Below are 18,554 nucleotides of genomic sequence, written 5' to 3' on the forward strand. Positions count from 1 at the left end.
TCTGTGATGAGTTTGATAAATATGTGTAAATTCTTTATTGCTTTGACTACAATGCTTGAAATAAATAAATCAAATCAAATCAAATATCTCCTGTTCAGAACGTGTTCAGCTTTGCTTTTCATTCTATAATACTGGATTTATTTCTCTGTGGTGTTTTAATCTTAACATTGTTTAAACAAGATAAAGTGTAAAAATGTTGATGTCTGTCTGAGACAAATGTGTGTGAGAAGTTTTAAAGTCTTAAAACATCCTACTTTCTGGATTTCACCTATTGCCGGCTACGTTTAGGACCTAACTCCCCTGTTAGACAAGGGATCACTGTACGTTGGTTTCATTTGGCTGGCATGAAAGCTCACCTAAAATTGTAAATCGTCTCATTTTACTTGCAAATAAACACAAAAAAAGGATGTGGAAAGTTCACTAACATTTGGAACTCTAGAGTTTCAACTCCAGAGGTGACGTTTTTGAATAACCAGAACTGCACTGTTTTTTAACCTAAATCCAGTGGACTATAGAGCGATGAAAAGTAGCTCTGCGCTGATGTGCAACAATTACAGAAATTGTGTAAACGGTTTAAAGCTACTTACACACCGGGGAGGTGTCGCTCATTCAAGGCGCTGAACACAGCCAGGCAAAAAACAGCTATTATTAATTTCCCCAAGGTCGGCACTTAAATGAGTTGAAGAGGATGCTACCCATATGTCACTATCAAATCCAAGTCCCTGATTGGTCTAAGTTAACTTTCAACGCGCGTTCAGTGGTCGCACGTTTTGTATGTATAGCCCGAAAAAAGTCTTAGAAACTTGCGAGTTTTGAAAGCTGAAGCCTGAAACGTGTCAATCTACCTTTCACTGGAAGTGGTCGCTCGAACGTGCGTTGCTGAGGTCATTGTGAATGTAGCTTTGGTCACACACACACCATTATCTCGCTAGCTGTTCTGATTTTAATATACACACGAAAGGAAACTGCAAGTGAAAGTTCTGGTGGGACCGTGCTTTTGCTGTGTCGGCTTCTGAACAAGCTGCCACCTGCTTTACAGAGGTTACCCTCATGGAGAGTTTTGAAGCTAAACTGTTCCTCCACGACCGTGCCTTAGTTTCCTTTTTAAGGTTTTCTCATTACGTTCTTAATTCTTGTCAAAATGTTTCCATCTCTTTAGCATTTGTTGATGTAATATTGTGTTACAGCACTTTGGGCCTCTTTGAATGGTGGTAAATAAAAATGAAATGAATGAAATTTGAGCCATGTCCCCCTGTCCAAGTTCACATGACGATCTCGGTGTGTTTTGTCCAACAGTGGGCAGTGTTACAGAGAATAAAAGGCAGATGAGGCCTGTGTTGACCCCTGGAGGTAGGATGCTGCTGGACTTTTTTTTTCCTGGAAGTTCCTCTGCTGCACTGAAGCATGCAGGCGAGAGACTCAGGTGTGCAGCAGGCAGTGAAGCAGAGAAAAGCCCAACCTGTGTCGGTTTGACTGGAATCCTCTGTCTATGACTGTAGGCCAGTAGAGGCCTGGATATACCTGTTTTTATTTTTCCTGTACCTCCAAAACTAGTTTTCAATGTAAGGTTGTAAATGGAAATGCAGGCACCTTACGCTTGGAGGTGTGCGGGCCACTCTGTGTTTTGTTTACATGCAAGGACTGACTGCGCACCCAGGAGAGCAGACGGCTCCACTGAGAAGGCTCTTCCTCTGGGGACTGCTTGCCTGACAGCTGCTTGTTCTTGCAAGCTGAGCCCTGAAGCTCAAGGGATGTGGGGAGAAAAAGTTTGGACAGCTCCTGAAAGAAACCGTCTTTTAACCAACTAAGATGAAAGATTCCAACAAAATCTGCAGCATATTTCCTGTTTGGTTTGACTAAGATGACTTCTGCTGCGCTCAGATGCAACGTGGAGCTGAGTACGGTGGCCCTGAAGTGCAAGTTTTGCAGTTTTGGAGCTGTCCAGCTTTACAGTTTTGAGTCACACACCAGGTTAAAAGAGGAAAACAAAGACGTACACGGATCTGTTTAAAAAGAAATGCATCATAATGGAGCAGAGCAGGGAGCTTGTGGCCCGCCCAACATATAACTACTAGTTGAAAAGATGAACAGACTTCATCCAATAAGTGATGTCCCATATTACCTACCATTTCTGATTTCTAATTTATGTTTTTTTAAACATTTCGTTTTTTATTTCGTGACATTATTTTCTGTTTTCTGAAACATATTCTTTTTAATTTTTTCTGTAGGAAAACCATCTTTGTACAGGTCAGTTGTAATGTAATGAGGGTGTTCATTGTTGATTTTAAAACAACTCAGCATTTCAATTGCTGCAAACACAACAGCAAGTGATCAAATGTAAACCTGAAAAAGGTGCAAACCCTTTCAGAGTAAACCTGAAGTTGCAAACAAAATCCCTTCTGCAAGCATAAACACATACAGAAGCTGCACCATGCTCACAGCCCTGAATAGAAAAGTAATTTTAATGAAAATGCCAAATCTTTTATCTTTCTTTTTCTGCTGTTATCAAGCCTCAGGCTCAAAGCTACATCTCCACTGCCAGAGTCTGTTTACTTAAAGTGACCTTCAGGTTACGTTCAGAGGTTCTGAAACACTTCTTTAGATTAAAAAAGCTGTTTTTAAGAGAGAACACATCGTGGGAGCAAATAGACCTGCTAAACATAATTATTGACTGAACTTTTCAGTTGTGCTGTAGCTTCAGTCTTCCCATAAATCTTTTGCAGATTCTTGCTGCCGTGACTCCTGTGGGGAGAAAAGAGTATAAGCTCATTCTGCCCTGCCGAAGCACAAATGACACTCTGTGGGATGCTGCTGCTGCTACTTTTTTATGTCTGGAAGAGGTATTAAAAAAAAGCAGAATTCTTTAGAGAAATGATCTGGTTCCATTCAGAGAGAGTGAGACAGGTTTTGTGGGAAAGCAAAGCTCTGCATTCTGGAATTTCATGCCTGTGTAGTGGTTTCACACAGACCATGTGTATTTAACAAACGTGACGCTCAGACTGTGTACGTGACAGTATAAAGTCTAGCAGCTTTACTTTACTTGATTTCTAAATATCTGCAGCTGGGAGCTGTTTTGATTTGGACTTTTCAGCCTTGATCTCCACATGTTTTCTGCCTCTTTCTCATTATTTACCCAAGAAAAAAGCAGAATGCTGCAGAAAAATTCGAACGGTCTTTAGGATGTGTCTTTGCACTTTTTTTTGGCCTCACTCCTTTTAAATCTTTTGCTGAAATGAGAGTCTAATAAGTCATTAATGGTGATCCAGACACAAACAAAAAGAAAAACATAAAAGATCTTGAAGTGAACCTGTTTTAATTAAGAAAACACTACAAATCAGCAAGTAGTGGTTTGTTCAGTAAAGTTAACTTTTATGAGGATAACATTCAGAGTAGACTGTAATGACAAAGACATAATGGTTAAAATTGTCTATCTTGTAATTTCAAATTACTCAAACTTTCGCTCCTTTGGGCAACATGGACCCAAATATCAAACTGTTAAATAAGTATGGCATTTATTGGCCGTTATTTGATCTAGAATTAGCTCTTTAGTAGTTGCAGTCAGGAAACAAGGCAGAAACGCTACTATATTAGTTTGGAATTGTAAAATAAAGTAGCATCCTGGTGGAAGTTGTTTTGCTGTGATTCAGATTTTTTTCCTTTTTGCCACAATATCTTTTTGAGGGAAAACAAATGTTACAAGAAAAATAAATATCGATGTGATATCTGCAATGCTTGCGTTCAGCCCCGAAGCGATTTGCACGTCAAATTTGCGTTTGCTGCCTCTGTCGACGTGTGTCACATATGTTCCTGGTTGCTTGTCCAAAAATGTGTTCATAAACTAGAGGCTCCAGATGAGTGATTTTAGCCTCATTGCTGCATGGAAGGATTGAGTGGACATCTTGTTTACAATGAATGGAAGACACAGATGATGTTGAGAAATTAAGTGTTCTACAAAAGCAGCAGTAATCCAGTCTCAATGTTTGGGTTCATGACATCATTCAGAGACTCTCCCAGCATGGTAACCCTCAGCATCTACTGCAGGAGCTGCGTCTGAATGACGGCCGCTTTCAGCGGTACATCCGTCTTTATGTGACCCAGTTTGTTGACTTACTGTCCCATATTAGTTGGAGGGTAAAAAAAACAACAATAAAAATAGAGGACCTTTTTTTTAACTTAGTTCAGGAGTAGAATGATCAGATTCTCCTCTGTTGGTTCCCCCATCACCAACACATCACTTGCCAAAGCTGAGCCCCTGATTGGTTGACGTGATAAGTCTTCTTTGCAAAGGTTAAGATTTCTGACACCCAAATTGCACTTCAACGCCCAAAACGCCCTGCTGCTAGGCTGACACACTGCACCCGGTCCTCAAATTGCACCGCAGGACCTCTGATCTAATCAGACTTAACAGTGAACTGGACAACTCTGACATGCCAATAGGGTTTGATGTGAGTTTGAAGTGAGACTTTCCTGTTTAGAAATAGACTACATCTACATAACTACACTCAATTCTTATTTTTATTCTTTTTTGTCTACTATTGTGTGGTCTTGTATATTACTGCCCTGTGCATTTCAGCACTGCAATTCCCCTGCAATTACAGTAAATGGAATTAAATTTAATTAAAGCTACCATTTTCTGCTGTTTATTACAAAGTTTCTTCTTTTTTCAAAAAAACATTTGTGTGGCAGCACATAATTTTTAATTTTTAGGTTTATATTATTTCTTAAAGTTTGTTTTTGCTGATCTAGAAATGATTAGCTACTGTTGCAGAATTGTTCTTCGGTTGTACTTTTAAAAAGGATTTGGAGATAAATGTCTTTCATTATTTTTAAGTTTTAGAACTAATGGTTTTCTTCAGCTTAAAGACTCCAACTTGTTTTTTGTTTTGTTTTCAGTGTGCACATCCTCGCCCTAATTATCGAGTCTGCTGTCTTAAGCTGCACATTTCTGCTCTGAGTGGTAATTGTTTACCTTGTTATTGAGGGATAATGAAGAAATCTAGTGGTGATCCAACACTGAAATGATAGTTACCTTTTCTTTTGCAGTTATTAAAATGAGAGCGGACTGTTTTATTTGGCGGATTCCCTGAGGACGCCGCTCTCGGAGACGAACTGCTGTCTCTCGATGAACAATAAATGGACGAGGTAAGTTTCTGTGGCAGATGCTGGACTCTCTCATTGTCTCATTGGGGACACAATACAATGAGGTTCCCACAGGACTTGACAACCTCACAGCACCTCCTCTGAAAACAAACAGGCTCCTTATTCAGCTGCTTGATAGGCAGTTTTTTTCTTTTTTTATTTGGGATATTTTGGGATGAATCCCTGTCATGCCCTTGTGAAGGCCCCTGAGGCTGACTGTGCATCGCAGATTTCCTTCTGCTGCCTCTCTGGTAGCGTTGGACCGCACTCCACCGAGAAGCTGCCCTCACCAGCTGGTGGGGCTGCGCAGCTTCAGGCAGTGTTGGACCCGGATCAGGTACTCAAGTCTGGGCTGCCTTAGATGGAAAAGCTCAATCAGACAGGGACAGAAGGAAGATCCAGAGGTAATGGCAGTTTCGAGGGAAGCTGGCATTAAAAATGTAAAAACTGAGATCATTTCTTCCAGGGATTTTTAAGATTCTGAAGCAAATCCAAAAAATGCTGTCTGTTTGTTAAAGAGAAACAGTTGCTTAATTAAACCTCCTCATCCGGACTCACATGTCTGCACTTTTCAGTGGCAGGTGTCCTGTCAAAGAAATGTAAGAATCTAATCAGAGTTGTTGACCTTTTCTGCTTCCATCATGCCGTGCATGGATAATCTCTGCACAGGCTGTCAGTACACACATGAGGCTGCCAGCGGGCGCACAGCTCTGTTGTACATTTATGTCGGGGACCTGCTGGTGATTTATCATCTGACATGTTTGGTGATTAGGTACAAAGCTGACAACCTTCTCTGTCATGATCTCAGTGTGATCTGGATCCATCTCGAGCAAACAGAACAGTTTGTGAGGCAGAAGCAGTTTTAATGTGCGACCAGATCAGAAATGTTTTTGGCAAAAATATCCAGTTTATTGAAAAACAACTAAAAAAAACTTTTTTGTAAAACAAAAGACTATTTTCTTTTTAATTTAATATTGTAGTAATTTTATGTGGACATGAATTCATTTGTTTACAGTTCTTGTGAGACAGACAGAGATGAGTTGTTAAAAAATGGTGCAAACAAATTTCATTTAATTGAAATCTCAACAAGCAATTAACTTTCATGCTAAAACATTTTGTTGTCCTTTCTTTACTTCTGAAAGAAACATTTTAAACAGAAGTACAACAATGAATGAAAATATTCATAGTTAAAAAAGAACTTCAGATGAAGATTAAGTACTGGCGACCCCTGATGGGAAAAAGCCGAAAGAGAAACAACAACATTCTTTGGAGTACAAGTCTAGTTTTTTCCCCAGGTTTGGCTGGGGATGCAACTTATACTCAGGAGGAATTGTTCTAGGAATTGTTGCTAAGCATCACAGACTTTGAAGAATTTAATAGATTTGAATATTTCATGTAGACCTGTGTGGCCCGTACAGGTTTGGCCCATTTTCACCCGCAGACAACCCCTATCCACCTATAAGGGCAGTTGTGACGAAGGGGTTGATGGTCTACCATCAGTTTGTGCATCTCAGAGAAAGAACTGCTAAAGATCAGCGTCTGACTGGAATGTTTTATGAAGTAAATCAGAGATTAGATGTGAAACACCTGTGGCTTAAGATTCTTATTCAGTTCCTGATGTATGAGCATGATCAGAACAGCTCCATTCCATCAGGATTGGGGCATTTTAGTGGTCCACTGTTTGAGCATCAGCCAACTGCTTGTTTTTTTGAAGCTTTGCCTCAGCTTTGAGGGAAAAGTTTCTCTTCTTTTCATGACAACAAACAAAAGCTTTGCTTTTTGGTTTTTTTGCTGGCTTTTAAGAGCGTTCAACCCAATAGGGAGGTGCTTTGTTGCTGTTTTGAAAACAAAATAAAGAAAAAATATATATTTTCACCAACATAGGTTTATAGAAGCCTGAATATGGTCCTAGCATATAGATGTTCAAGTGATAAACAAGGTCTAAACACTGAAAAATAGATAGAAAAATTTTGTTACCAGGTTTGTTATGATTTCAAATTCGTTCGTTTTTTTGCTTCTGTGGTTGAATTTCTTGAGATTTATCCTCCACATCATTCCCTTTTATCATCGCTTCCTTTGTTACTAAAATCATTGCAGGTACTTTTAAAAGTGTCCAGTTCCATCCACACTCTGGCAGACCTGTTTTAACACATGCTGCATGTCGACTTTTTATCAAGTTCTTCCCATACAGCAGCTTTTCATAAACAGTTTTATGTTCCTGCAGCTGCAGCCCATCTTTCTCAAGGGACTCATTTAATTCTCATTGAACAAGGTAACATTAAAATGCAGCCGTATGTGTCTCTTCCACACTTATCTAGACATGACCAAAGGATTTCCTTGAATTGTTTTAGCTTTTGGTTTTGGCTGCGTTTACAAAGGAGCAAAAATAATTAGTTACCTACGGTTAGTGCACACAACAGATGCTTATTAAACTAGAAATTCTTTCTCTAATAAAGGCAACCTGTAATCCTGCTATTGGTTAGTATTTAAAGAATCTCCAGAATTTCACGTCTTAAAAAAAAAGCAAAGGGAGAAACTTAATGAGACCTTAAAAAAAGATGAAAATACAGAGAAAACTTTTTAGTGCCAAAAAAAGTAACTAATTATGTTTACATTAAAGAGTCATAATTGGCAAAAAAAAAAAAAAACTCCAGTTACTTTACCCTCCATTTTTACATTTTTTGTAAAATAAGTAGTATGTTGTAGCTTTCAGAGCATGTGAGCCTTTACTGAGGCTAAAAATGATCCAAAACCTTTTTAAATCAGCGAGCCTTATTAAAACCTTGTCTCTTCGCGTTGTCTCTGGGGATTTTTAAACATTCCCGCAATTGTGGTAATCTCTTTTCTCAGGTAAGATGAGTTTTGTTTCATTTAAACCTGCTGAGGAAGTGAATGTACCTTCCCTGTTTCTCGTGGATGAGCTCCTGCTGCACACAGCCAAGTGACTAAATCTTGAAGTGCAAATTATGTGCTTCTCTGGGTTTAAAATGTCTAAAACCTGGTTAAATCCTTGCATGACGGGAGCTAAAAATGTGTCAGATTAAAGGGAACATTTTGCATTATTTTAGCTGGGACGTTCACTCGTTCACTGTATTCTTTGTGAGTAGAGTCAATGTAAATTAAATAAATAAATAAATACAATTGCAAACAAGAGACAGAGAAGCATCACTCCTGCCTCATAGTTCTAACAGGAGGTCTCATGAACTCCCTCTGAGTCTATTGGTTTCTTTTCTACAGCCACACAAAAAATACTTAGGATTGGAATACATTTATCAGCAGGGGAGAGGGAATGAAGCTTAGTGACACACAACCACTGAGGGCAACTCTAACGTGACTGTGTGGCAACAGAAAGACTCCCTCCTCTAAAACGATTTAAGACAAAGAGCATGAGGCATCGTAGTGATGTTAGGACTCTGAATCTGAAACTGTCTCTTTTGTTTCTTGGTTTGTAAAGAAATCGAGAAAAAAACACAGGAACTTTTTATAAATGATCGTAAATAATTAAAACCATGCCTGAAATGTTTTTAGAAAGAAACCTGACCATTTCTATCTCTTGAAGTGCTGTCTCACTGTTCTATTTTTTTCTAGATTGAGCTGTATTCATGTCATTTTGTATTTCCAGTATGTTGGCTGCGAGGGGTTGGGAGGGTTGAGGGCATTCTGTGTGTTTTTATAATTTAATTTACAATTGTTTTAAACCTCTAAAGCAGTTTGTGTTACTGCTGTATGAAAAGTGCTTTAACAAAATTTGATTTGATTTGCTTAAAGATGGAAAACAGATGCAATTGGTTAAAAGTGTTAACTCACCCGGTCAGAGAAGTACAAAATTTCAGGTAAAAAAAATAAATCAAAAAATCGGCTGGTACCATTTTTCTTTTCTAGTAATTTAACAATCTTGATGTGGAAAAAAATTACATATTTTTTATAGTTGTAATCAAATGTGACCGGCTGTCCTTTCAAAGTTTTGTAAGGCAGACTTTTTTATACATTTGTGTCTCCACAGATGTACCTCAGGGTGCAGTTTTGGGACCCTTTAGGTTGTTTTAAATAAATTAACTGTGGTGCAAGACATGGTTAAAAGCCATTTTTCAGTCTCTTTAGATGCACAGAGCGGTCTGGTTGTAAATAAGTGACATTTTTTGGATTGTAGCCCATATATTAGTCCATATCTGCTGGTGGAACATTTTGACTCACCCAGAGGTGAATGGATGTTAGTTTTCAGTAAACAAACATGTTGTAGCCTTTAGACAACTGCTTTAATGATGATGAATGAGTCTTTGATTTACAAACGCTGTGATTTGTGAAAGTCAAACGTCCGTCGGGAAGGTTGCTTAAATCCAGGCGTCTGTTGACCCACTTGCACATGACTTCCTGTTATCCCTTTGCAGCATCCTGACGAGTTCTCTAACTCCGGGGTGAATGGGAAGCCCAGGCAGCGCTCTGGATGAGTAAGACCCGCCCAGCATGTAACCTGCCATCCCGCTTGTCTTTCCCCGCCTTCCTCTCTTCAGAGCCCCTCTAGTTTTTATCCAGCTGCTGAATCACAGATGAGCAGCAGCTGATGGGAGATGACATCCTGCCTAAATGCCTGTGGACACGCTAAATGTAGTGACTTACTAATGCTGAGGTCAGGGTTCAAACTAAATCGAGCTGCATGTGACTCCCGAAAGAAACAGGCAAGATGTGAAGGAGACAACGAGCAAGTCCTCTGCCTTCATTCATCACAGACTGAATATATTATTCAGCAAAAATGTCAAAACAACTATTTTTTTTGAAGGCTTATCACGTCTTCATGAATATATTCAATTTGGTGGGTTCTTCATTCTGCAATGAAATATTGTGAGGACAAAGTGGATTTTTATGTTTTACTTTTTCAAATCGTCAAAGCTTGTTTATAAAGTTATGAGCTCTCTCTGTCATTTAAGGCAAAGGGAAAACATTTTACCGAAAAACACTAAAAGAATTTAATTTTAGTCTGGGGCCTTTTGGAACATTATTTTACAGTTTTGATTTAATAATTTACCTTTAAAACATTTTTGGGGCTATGCTTCATATCAACCTCACTACCTTTTCTTTAAACAGATTTATTTTTGATTATTATTATTCCACAATGAGGCTAAAACTGTCCAAAAACCTCCATTCCGAGTTTAAAATTGGTTCTTTTTTTTTAACTTCATAAATCGCAACGGTTTCTATGTCTTATAACAAAAGATCAAATGTATAGAGACAAAAAAAGTATAAATCCACAAACAAAGCAAAGACGAGGTCAAAACTGTGCAAATTGTCTAAAACAAAACAAAAAAAAGGCGAAGCTCGACTCAAACTTACAAGGATTTATCACAATAATGTGTCGTAACTCTTGTTTGTTTTAACTTCTTAAGACCTGACCTAATATTGCAGCCAGTCTTCTACACATTGGTCACAGGGCACCAGTTTCACTTTTAATTTTGAATGAAAACGAGGTTAATGGGGGGGTTGGTGTAATTCCTGTGATTGGAAAAGTGACCGGGGAGTTCAGAGACCACTTACTGATGGATAGTGTAAAGGGGCGTGTTTTCTCCAAAACACAAATAAAACTGTGTGTTTTGGAAGAAATAACAGCGCTGCTCTTTGCTTGCTCTGCTAAAACAGGTCCCTTAGAAATAAGTCCAAGATTCTCACCCCATTGGCAGATTTCCTTAAATAAGCAAAACAATCTGCCAATAAAATCGAAAGAAAATCATATTAGCAAGAGTTCTTATTTTAAGTCAAAAGTTCCAGTCACTACGACTTGTTTTCTTAAACTAAAAGGATTTTACCATTGAAAGATTTTCTGAGGATTATATTTCTTGCAAGACAGAAAACACTTATTTTCTTAAAACAAGGGTCTTTTTACTTAAGATTCCATTTGTCATGATCTCGCGAGAGTGACAGACCCAGATGCTGGAACCCGGAAGGAGACTCGGGAGGCGGCATGTTCGATGGGAAAAGTTTTAATACTTTTCACAGTTGGAAAGGCATTTATGAACAATGGATAAATCCCAGGATACTTGGACGACCAGAGGAGGAGGCTGGAGGGTCTTGATGGCAGTAACCGTGATTTCCAAGATGGAGTCAGAGACGAAGCATGGTGAGGCGAGCGGATGATGGACTGCAACCAGGTGAGCTTCTTGTGGGTGAGGTTTCCTGAAGCAGCATAAAAACAAAGTATTTGCGAGGAGCAGACAGGCATGAGGGAAGACTGGAAGTGGCCAGACTAAGCACCGTAGGAACAACAACGAACTGGCGTCGAATAATGATCCAGGGTCTCCTTAAGAGGCTGCAGAGTGATGAGGTGAGCAGGAACAGCTGGTTGCGACAGGTGAAGCTGAAGAGGGGGAGGAGTCTGACAGAGGCACCATGACAGTACCCCCCCCTCAACGACCGCCTCCAGGCGGGCCAGGACGACGATCGGGATGTGCCCGAAAAAAATCGTCAATCACGGAGCGGTCCAGTATGAAGGAACGGGGAATCCACGACCTCTCTTCCGGGCCGTACCCCTCCCAGTCAACGAGGTACTGGATACTGCGACCCCGGCGCTGCAAATCCAACACACGGCTAACAGTAAAGGCAGGCGCGCCGTCGATGATCCGGGCGGGTGGAGAGGAAGTGGACGGCGGGCAAAGTGAACTCTGACGGACAGGTTTAATTTGCGAAACATGGAATGAAGGGTGGACTCTGAGAGCGGCCGGTAACTTGAGGCGGACACAGGAGGGATTGATAACACGATCAATGGTATAGGGCCCAATGTAGCGGGGAGCCAACTTACGGGAGGTGGCCTGAAGAGGTATGTTCTTGGGCGAGAGCCACACCTGTTGTCCCGGTTGGTACGTGGGGCTCACCACCCTGTGGCGGTTGGCGATCTGGCAGTTGCTCTCCTTGGTGCGGAGGAGAGCCGCCCTGGCCTGGTGCCAAACATCCTGGCAACGCTGGAGATGGAGCTGAACCAAGGGCACTGCCAGATCGAGCTCCTGGGAGGGAAAAAAGGGTGGTGAGTAACCCAGTGAGGCCTCGAAAGGCGACATACCTGTGGCGGTGGACGGGTGATTGTTATGGGCGTACTCAACCCAGACAAGGTAGTCCGACCAGTCCCCCTGATTTTGCGCCACCAGACAGCGAAGCATGGCCTCCAACTCTTGGTTGGCCCTCTCGGCCTGTCCATTAGACTGTGGATGATAACCTGACGTGAGACTAGTGGAAGCTCCGAGGGCGGAGCAGAAAGCCCTCCAGACTTGCGATACGAATTGTGGTCCGCGATCGGACACGATGTCTGAGGGTATCCCATGGTGGCGGAAGACGTGGTCAATGAGAAGGTTAGCAGTTTCTGTGGCAGTAGGCAACTGAACAAGAGGGATGAATTGGGCGGCTTTGGAAAAACGGTCAATGACTGTGAATATTACCGTGTAATCCCGTGAAGGTGGTAGCCCAGTAACGAAGTCAACGGCGATATGCGACCAAGGCCGGCTAGGAGTGGGAAGGGGATGCAGATGACCAACAGGTGGAGAGTTAGAAGCCTTGGCCCTGGCGCAGGTGGAGCAGGCCGCGACATAATCACGTACGTCGTTCTCCATAGAAGGCCAAAAAAAATGTCGTTTGAGGAGAAGGAGGGTGCGATGGACCCCTCCGTGGCAGGCGATCTTGGAGGAATGACCCCAAGTGATGACATCAGACCTAAGGCGTTGGGGAACAAACAGGGTACCAGGAGGACAATTAACGGTGGAAGGTTTCTCACCCTGGGCCTACTGCACTCTGGACTCGATATCCCACGTGAGATTGCCCACGAAACATGAATCGGGTACGATGGTAGGAGATGAAGGGGAGTCTGTGACGTTGTATTTCCGGGAGAGGGCGTCGGGTTTGCCGTTCTTGCTGCCAGGGCGATAGGAAATAGTGAAGTGGAATCTATCAAAAAACAGACACCAACGGGCTTGTCTGGCATTCAAACGTTTGGCTGTGCGTAAATATGCGAGGTTCTTATGATCTGTCCAAACAATAAACGGTTGTTCTGCCCCCTCCAGCCAGTGGCGCCGTTCCTCGAGAGCAAGCTTGATGGCAAGTAGCTCCCTGTTCCCGACATCATAATTCTGCTCCGCAGGGCTGAGTTTTCTGGAGAAGAAGGCACATGGTTTTAGTTTGCCAGAGGGCGTTTCCCGCTGTGATAACACAGCGCCAACCCCTGAGTCCGACGCATCCACCTCGACTATGTATTGTTTGTGGACGTCAGGTTGAATCAGTATGGGGGCAGAAACGAACAGTTCCTTAAGTTTTTTGAAGGCGGCATCAGCGGCAGGATTCCAGACGTAGGGGATTTTGACAGAGGTGAGCTGCGTTAGAGGGGCTGCGATGCTGCTATAGTTCCGGATGAATCTTCTATAATAATTGGCAAAACCCCAAAACTGCTGCAGTTTTTTGCGAGATACGGGGACCTCCCATTCAGACACGGCCTTTATTTTAGAGAGGTCGGGCCTGATTTTACCTGCCTCTAGGATGTATCCCAAGAATGCTATAGTGTTCACATGAAACTCACATTTCTCCGCTTTCACGAAAAGTTTGTTTTCTAATAAGCGCTCGAGGACCAGGCGGACATGGTGCTGATGTTCGGAGGGATCGCCAGAGTAGAAGAGAATATCGTCTAGATAGATGAAAACAAATCGGTTGAGAAAGTCCCGGAGGACATCATTCACGAGACGCTGGAACACAGCGGGGGCGTTGGTGAGGCCGAAGGGCATGACTAAGTACTCGTAATGCCCGAAGGGGGTGGTAAAAGCTGTTTTCCATTCATCTCCCTCGCGAACCCGAACTAGATGGTAAGCATTCCGGAGATCGAGTTTAGTAAATATAGTGGACCCTTGGACAAAATCGAAAACGGAGTTGATAAGTGGAAGAGAGTACTTATCCTTTACGGTTATTTGATTGAGTTCCCGATAATCAATACAAGGTCTAAGGGACTGATCTTTCTTTTCAACAAAGAAAAACCCAGCACCGACTGGCGAGGATGAGGGTCGAATGTGACTGAGGGAGAGAGCTTCCTGGATGTAGTTCTCCATGGCGGTCTTCTCGGGACCGGAGAGATTGAATAATCTTCCTTTGGGTAGGGGGGCCCCATCGAGAAGTTCGATAGCGCAATCATAAGGCCTATGGGGTGGTAAAGCACAGGCTTTGGATTTACTAAATACAGCCTTGAGATCATGATGACAGGTCGGCACCTTAGAAAGATCAATGTCAGGATCTTCCAGAGGATAAGCAGTGGGCGTGGACGGAAGGGCGGAATGTAAGCAGTTGGCCATGCAATAAGTACTCCAATTAACAATGCGGATAGATCACTAGTCAATATGAGGATTATGTAAATGTAACCAAGAGAACCCCAAAATAACAGGGGTCTGAGGGGAGTCAGTAACAAAGAATTGGTGATATTCCCGATGATTACCTGAGGTAAATAACAAGATGGGCTTGGTACGGAGTGTGATTCTAGATAACTGTTTACCCCCTAATCCAGCTGCCTTAACGGGAACTTCAAGTGATTCAACAGGTAATTTGAGTTGACGAACAAGATTAGAGTCGATAAAACTGTGTTTAGCACCAGAGTCTATGAGAGCGCTAAGCTCGTGAACGAGGTTAAGATTGGAGATCTTGGCAGGAACAAACAAAAAAGGACTAGAAGAATCTTCCGAAAGATTCCCTTGCAACCTGACACTTGGCGAGGGAGTACGAGAGCTTAAACGTTTCGAACATTGTGAAACAATGTGACCGGCATCTCCACAATAGAAGCAGCGACCCTCATTACTGCGTTTCTGTCTCTCTTCGGGGGTTAGCTTGGAGTGCCCTACGTGCAATGGTTCGTCAGAGGAATGATTACGTTCAGCCTGACGTTCACGGAGCCGCATGTCTGAGCGAAGAGCGGCAGATACAAGTTCTTCAAAATGGTTGGTTTCTGGTTGGGTACATAGATGGTCTTTAATTTTTTCATTAAGCGACTGATAAAAAATCCCCTTGAGGGCGACGTCGGGCCAGCCGGCTTCGACCGCCAAAATACGGAAGTCTATGATATGATTACTCACCGAACGGTTACCCTGCCTGAGGCTGAGTAACCGCCGAGTGGCTTCTTCCTGTTTTCGCGGCTGGTCAAACACGAGGCAAAATTCACCAATGAAACGGTCAAAGGGGAGGTGAGTGATAGGGTGAGCGGCCAAAAAGGCCTGGGCCCACCGAAGAGCCTTATTGCGGAGCGAATTTACAATGAGGGAGATTTTGCTTTGGTCGGAATGGTAGTACCTGGGTGCCATTTGGAAAAGAAGCTGACATTGAAGCAAAAACCCGCTGCAGGCCTCAACCTCTCCGTGGAATGGCTCTGGTTGAAGACAGATGTTTTCAACTGACGGGGAGGAAGTGACGGCCGGAGTGTTGCCGGAAGCAGGAGGCGGAGCAGAGACTGTGGGCCTTGAGGTTTGACCAGTAAACTCATTAAGAGTCCGAGTGATATCTTTGATTCGAGAAACCAGATCCTCTTGAACAGACGTAATGCGAGAGAGTAAGTTAGAATGAAGGCCCAGAAAAATACCTTGTTGAGTAACAGCATGACGGAGCCCTTCCGGGTCAGCTGGGTCGGAAGTATGGCCAGTTCGTTCTGTCATGATCTCGCGAGAGTGACAGACCCAGATGCTGGAACCCGGAAGGAGACTCGGGAGGCGGCGTGTTCGATGGGAAAAGTTTTAATACTTTTCACAGTTGGAAAGGCATTTATGAACAATGGATAAATCCCAGGATACTTGGACGACCAGAGGAGGAGGCTGGAGGGTCTTGATGGCAGTAACCGTGATTTCCAAGATGGAGTCAGAGACGAAGCATGGTGAGGCGAGCGGATGATGGACTGCAACCAGGTGAGCTTCTTGTGGGTGAGGTTTCCTGAAGCAGCATAGAAACAAAGTATTTGCGAGGAGCAGACAGGCATGAGGGAAGACTGGAAGTGGCCAGACTAAGCACCGTAGGAACAACAACGAACTGGCGTCGAATAATGATCCAGGGTCTCCTTAAGAGGCTGCAGGGTGATGAGGTGAGCAGGAACAGCTGGTTGCGACAGGTGAAGCTGAAGAGGGGGAGGAGTCTGACAGAGGCACCATGACACCGTTTTTGCAGTTCAACACTAAATTGGGCAGAGTTTCCTATTATCATTGAGGGAAAAAAAACATTAAAGACCCACTCTGATCAGCTTTTGATCTACTGTAACAGCGTTTCTAGTGGTCTTTTAGTTGAAACCAAAAAACTTGTTTTCAAGGATACAGTTTCTATGGAGCGGCAGTAGTTTACTAGAAAACTTCACTTTCAAGTTTTGGGGGGGGATCAGTGACACAGAAACCTGCGCCCCCCTTCCTTTCACCCATAACTGAGCTATCTGTTTACACTCTCTCTCTCTCTCTCTCGCCAGCTTACAGCCCCTCACACCCCCAACCTAATATTACTGGTGCAACAAAAATGGCGAGCAATACTGGAGCTATCCAGCCGTACAGTTTTTAGACAGCTGTCAGCTCAGATGAGGAAAATAAAGACATACATGGATCTTTTTGTCTACAATAGAGCGGAGCAGGGAGCTTTTATTTTCTACGTCACAGAGAAAGCTCTTTTTCCAACATGGCTGCTCATTATTTACAACAATTTTAATAAGCAAATACTCAGAAATGCAATTTTAAGTTTAATTTTTCCTAATATATGTCCTCAATCGTCAGAACAATGCCACATGTTAAAAACACCAATATTCATTGCAGTAGATATTATTCTATTTAATTTAATCACTGTTCACATCTTGTGAATACATCTCAGCTGAATTTCTGCATCCTTCTGATGAGGGCCCGCCTGCCCGCCTGCTGCAGAGCCCTTCTTGAACTTCCTCTGAAGTGGGCTTTTGGTGTGATGATACTTTGGGCCGGAGTCTGGTCCTCCAGAACCACTCGACACTTTTTGTTCAAGTGCTGCATTTCTTCAGCAGAAACCTCAAATTTTACAAATGCATTACCAACTTGACCTTAGTTATTGCCACAGCTTTAATGGCTATGCACATTCACTATCCAGCTGTTTTAATTTAAAGTCATGCGGTTGTGATGAGTATGATTTTGGATTGTAGTAACTGAGGCACTGAAGCTGGCAGCAGAGCGTTCCACTGTGCTTTCTGCCTTAGCTCAATTTCCAACCACCATCAATTTCTAGACCCAATTTCTGACGAGTGCACTGACTGTGCAGACAATTGGTTAAAGCGTAGATGTTCAGGCTCTGAAGGAATGGTAGAATGAGGGATAAACATCGAGTGTGGACTGGGAAAAGAGGCTTCCCGTGGAGAAGGAGATGTAATACGTGATGTGAAGTGACAAGTGGGTTTTAATGTGACGGTGTTGTGGTGGCAGCGCCCAGCGGTGAGCACGACGCCCTGCTAAACATGAGGTGTTGGCTTTAAGGAAGTGAAATTGGGCTGGCAGATGATGAGGATGGCCTGCTGGGAGCAACGTTATCTTTAAAAAAAAAAAAAGAATAGTTTCAGTGGAGCAAGCAAGTCATGAGTTTTTGTTGAACAAAAACCGCAGTTATTAAACCCAAGTTCAGTCAAATTCAGCATCAGCTCCAAGTTTTAGAGAGAATGTGCTGCATGTTCTCTAATGTAAGGATTTCACAGGTTTCTGCAACTCTGAGGAGAAAGATAATTAACTGCACAGTTCTTTAAGAACTATGAGGGCAATTATCAGCAGTTTCTTATAATCATTATGCGGTTGATTGAAGTAGGAGGTTCAGCAGCTGCATTCCGGCTTTTCTCTAATGCCATGGTCACAAACGCAACTGCCAATGCACAATGGGGAGGCATCGGCAGGATATTCAAGATTTCATGCTGCCCTTTTTATTTCTTTATTTATTTTAAATAAATATAAATAATGGTCATGAATGTACGAAATCTTGGCGAAATGGTGTGGTGAGTGGTGGCAGCCGTATTCCCGGTTTGTCATAGAGTGCGGCCGTCAACATCAAGTTCCACTGGTTCCTAGTATATAAAAAGAGGGCCATTCTGAACAACTCAGATTCTGAGGAGATGTTATAATCTTCTTTATGAACTTTTAGACGACATGCCCCCTAACAAAACTGGCAAGGGGGAAAGCCCCAGTGCCCAAAAAAACCAAGGTCCAAGGGGTCCAACCACAGCATGAGTCTTTATCAATGCCGTCTCCCTATTTATATGCAGGACCCATAGTAGCGGGGATTGCCATATTGTCGTCTTGTCATCGCCGGACCCCCAGCCCATGTCATCAGCCCTTGTGGAGTGACCGCACTGCTACAGTGGGATTTCTAACTATCAGACTATCAGTGGTAGTGGGACGGCAGCACAGGTATGGGGGGGGGTGGCTGGAGGGTGTCAGTCTGAA

The 18,554-nt window shown here is 42.8% G+C and overlaps 1 long non-coding RNA gene across 3 annotated transcripts in view; it reads left to right on the forward strand.

Annotated features, from left to right (window-relative positions):
* Nucleotides 1-18,554, forward strand: part of LOC110015459 (uncharacterized) — a 160,765-nt gene that overhangs the window by 25,037 nt on the left and 117,174 nt on the right. For all 3 annotated transcript variants that reach the window (XR_013657817.1, XR_013657816.1, XR_002873639.2), the window contains exons 2-3: nucleotides 4,894-4,957; nucleotides 5,044-5,142. This is a non-coding gene — a long non-coding RNA (uncharacterized LOC110015459). The remainder of the gene's footprint in view (nucleotides 1-4,893; nucleotides 4,958-5,043; nucleotides 5,143-18,554) is intronic.

The sequence above is a fragment of the Oryzias latipes genome, chromosome 8, assembly GCF_053564925.1.
Source record: "Oryzias latipes strain Hd-rR chromosome 8, Olatipes_Hd-rR_3.1".
NCBI classification, from domain to species: Eukaryota; Metazoa; Chordata; class Actinopteri; order Beloniformes; family Adrianichthyidae; genus Oryzias; species Oryzias latipes.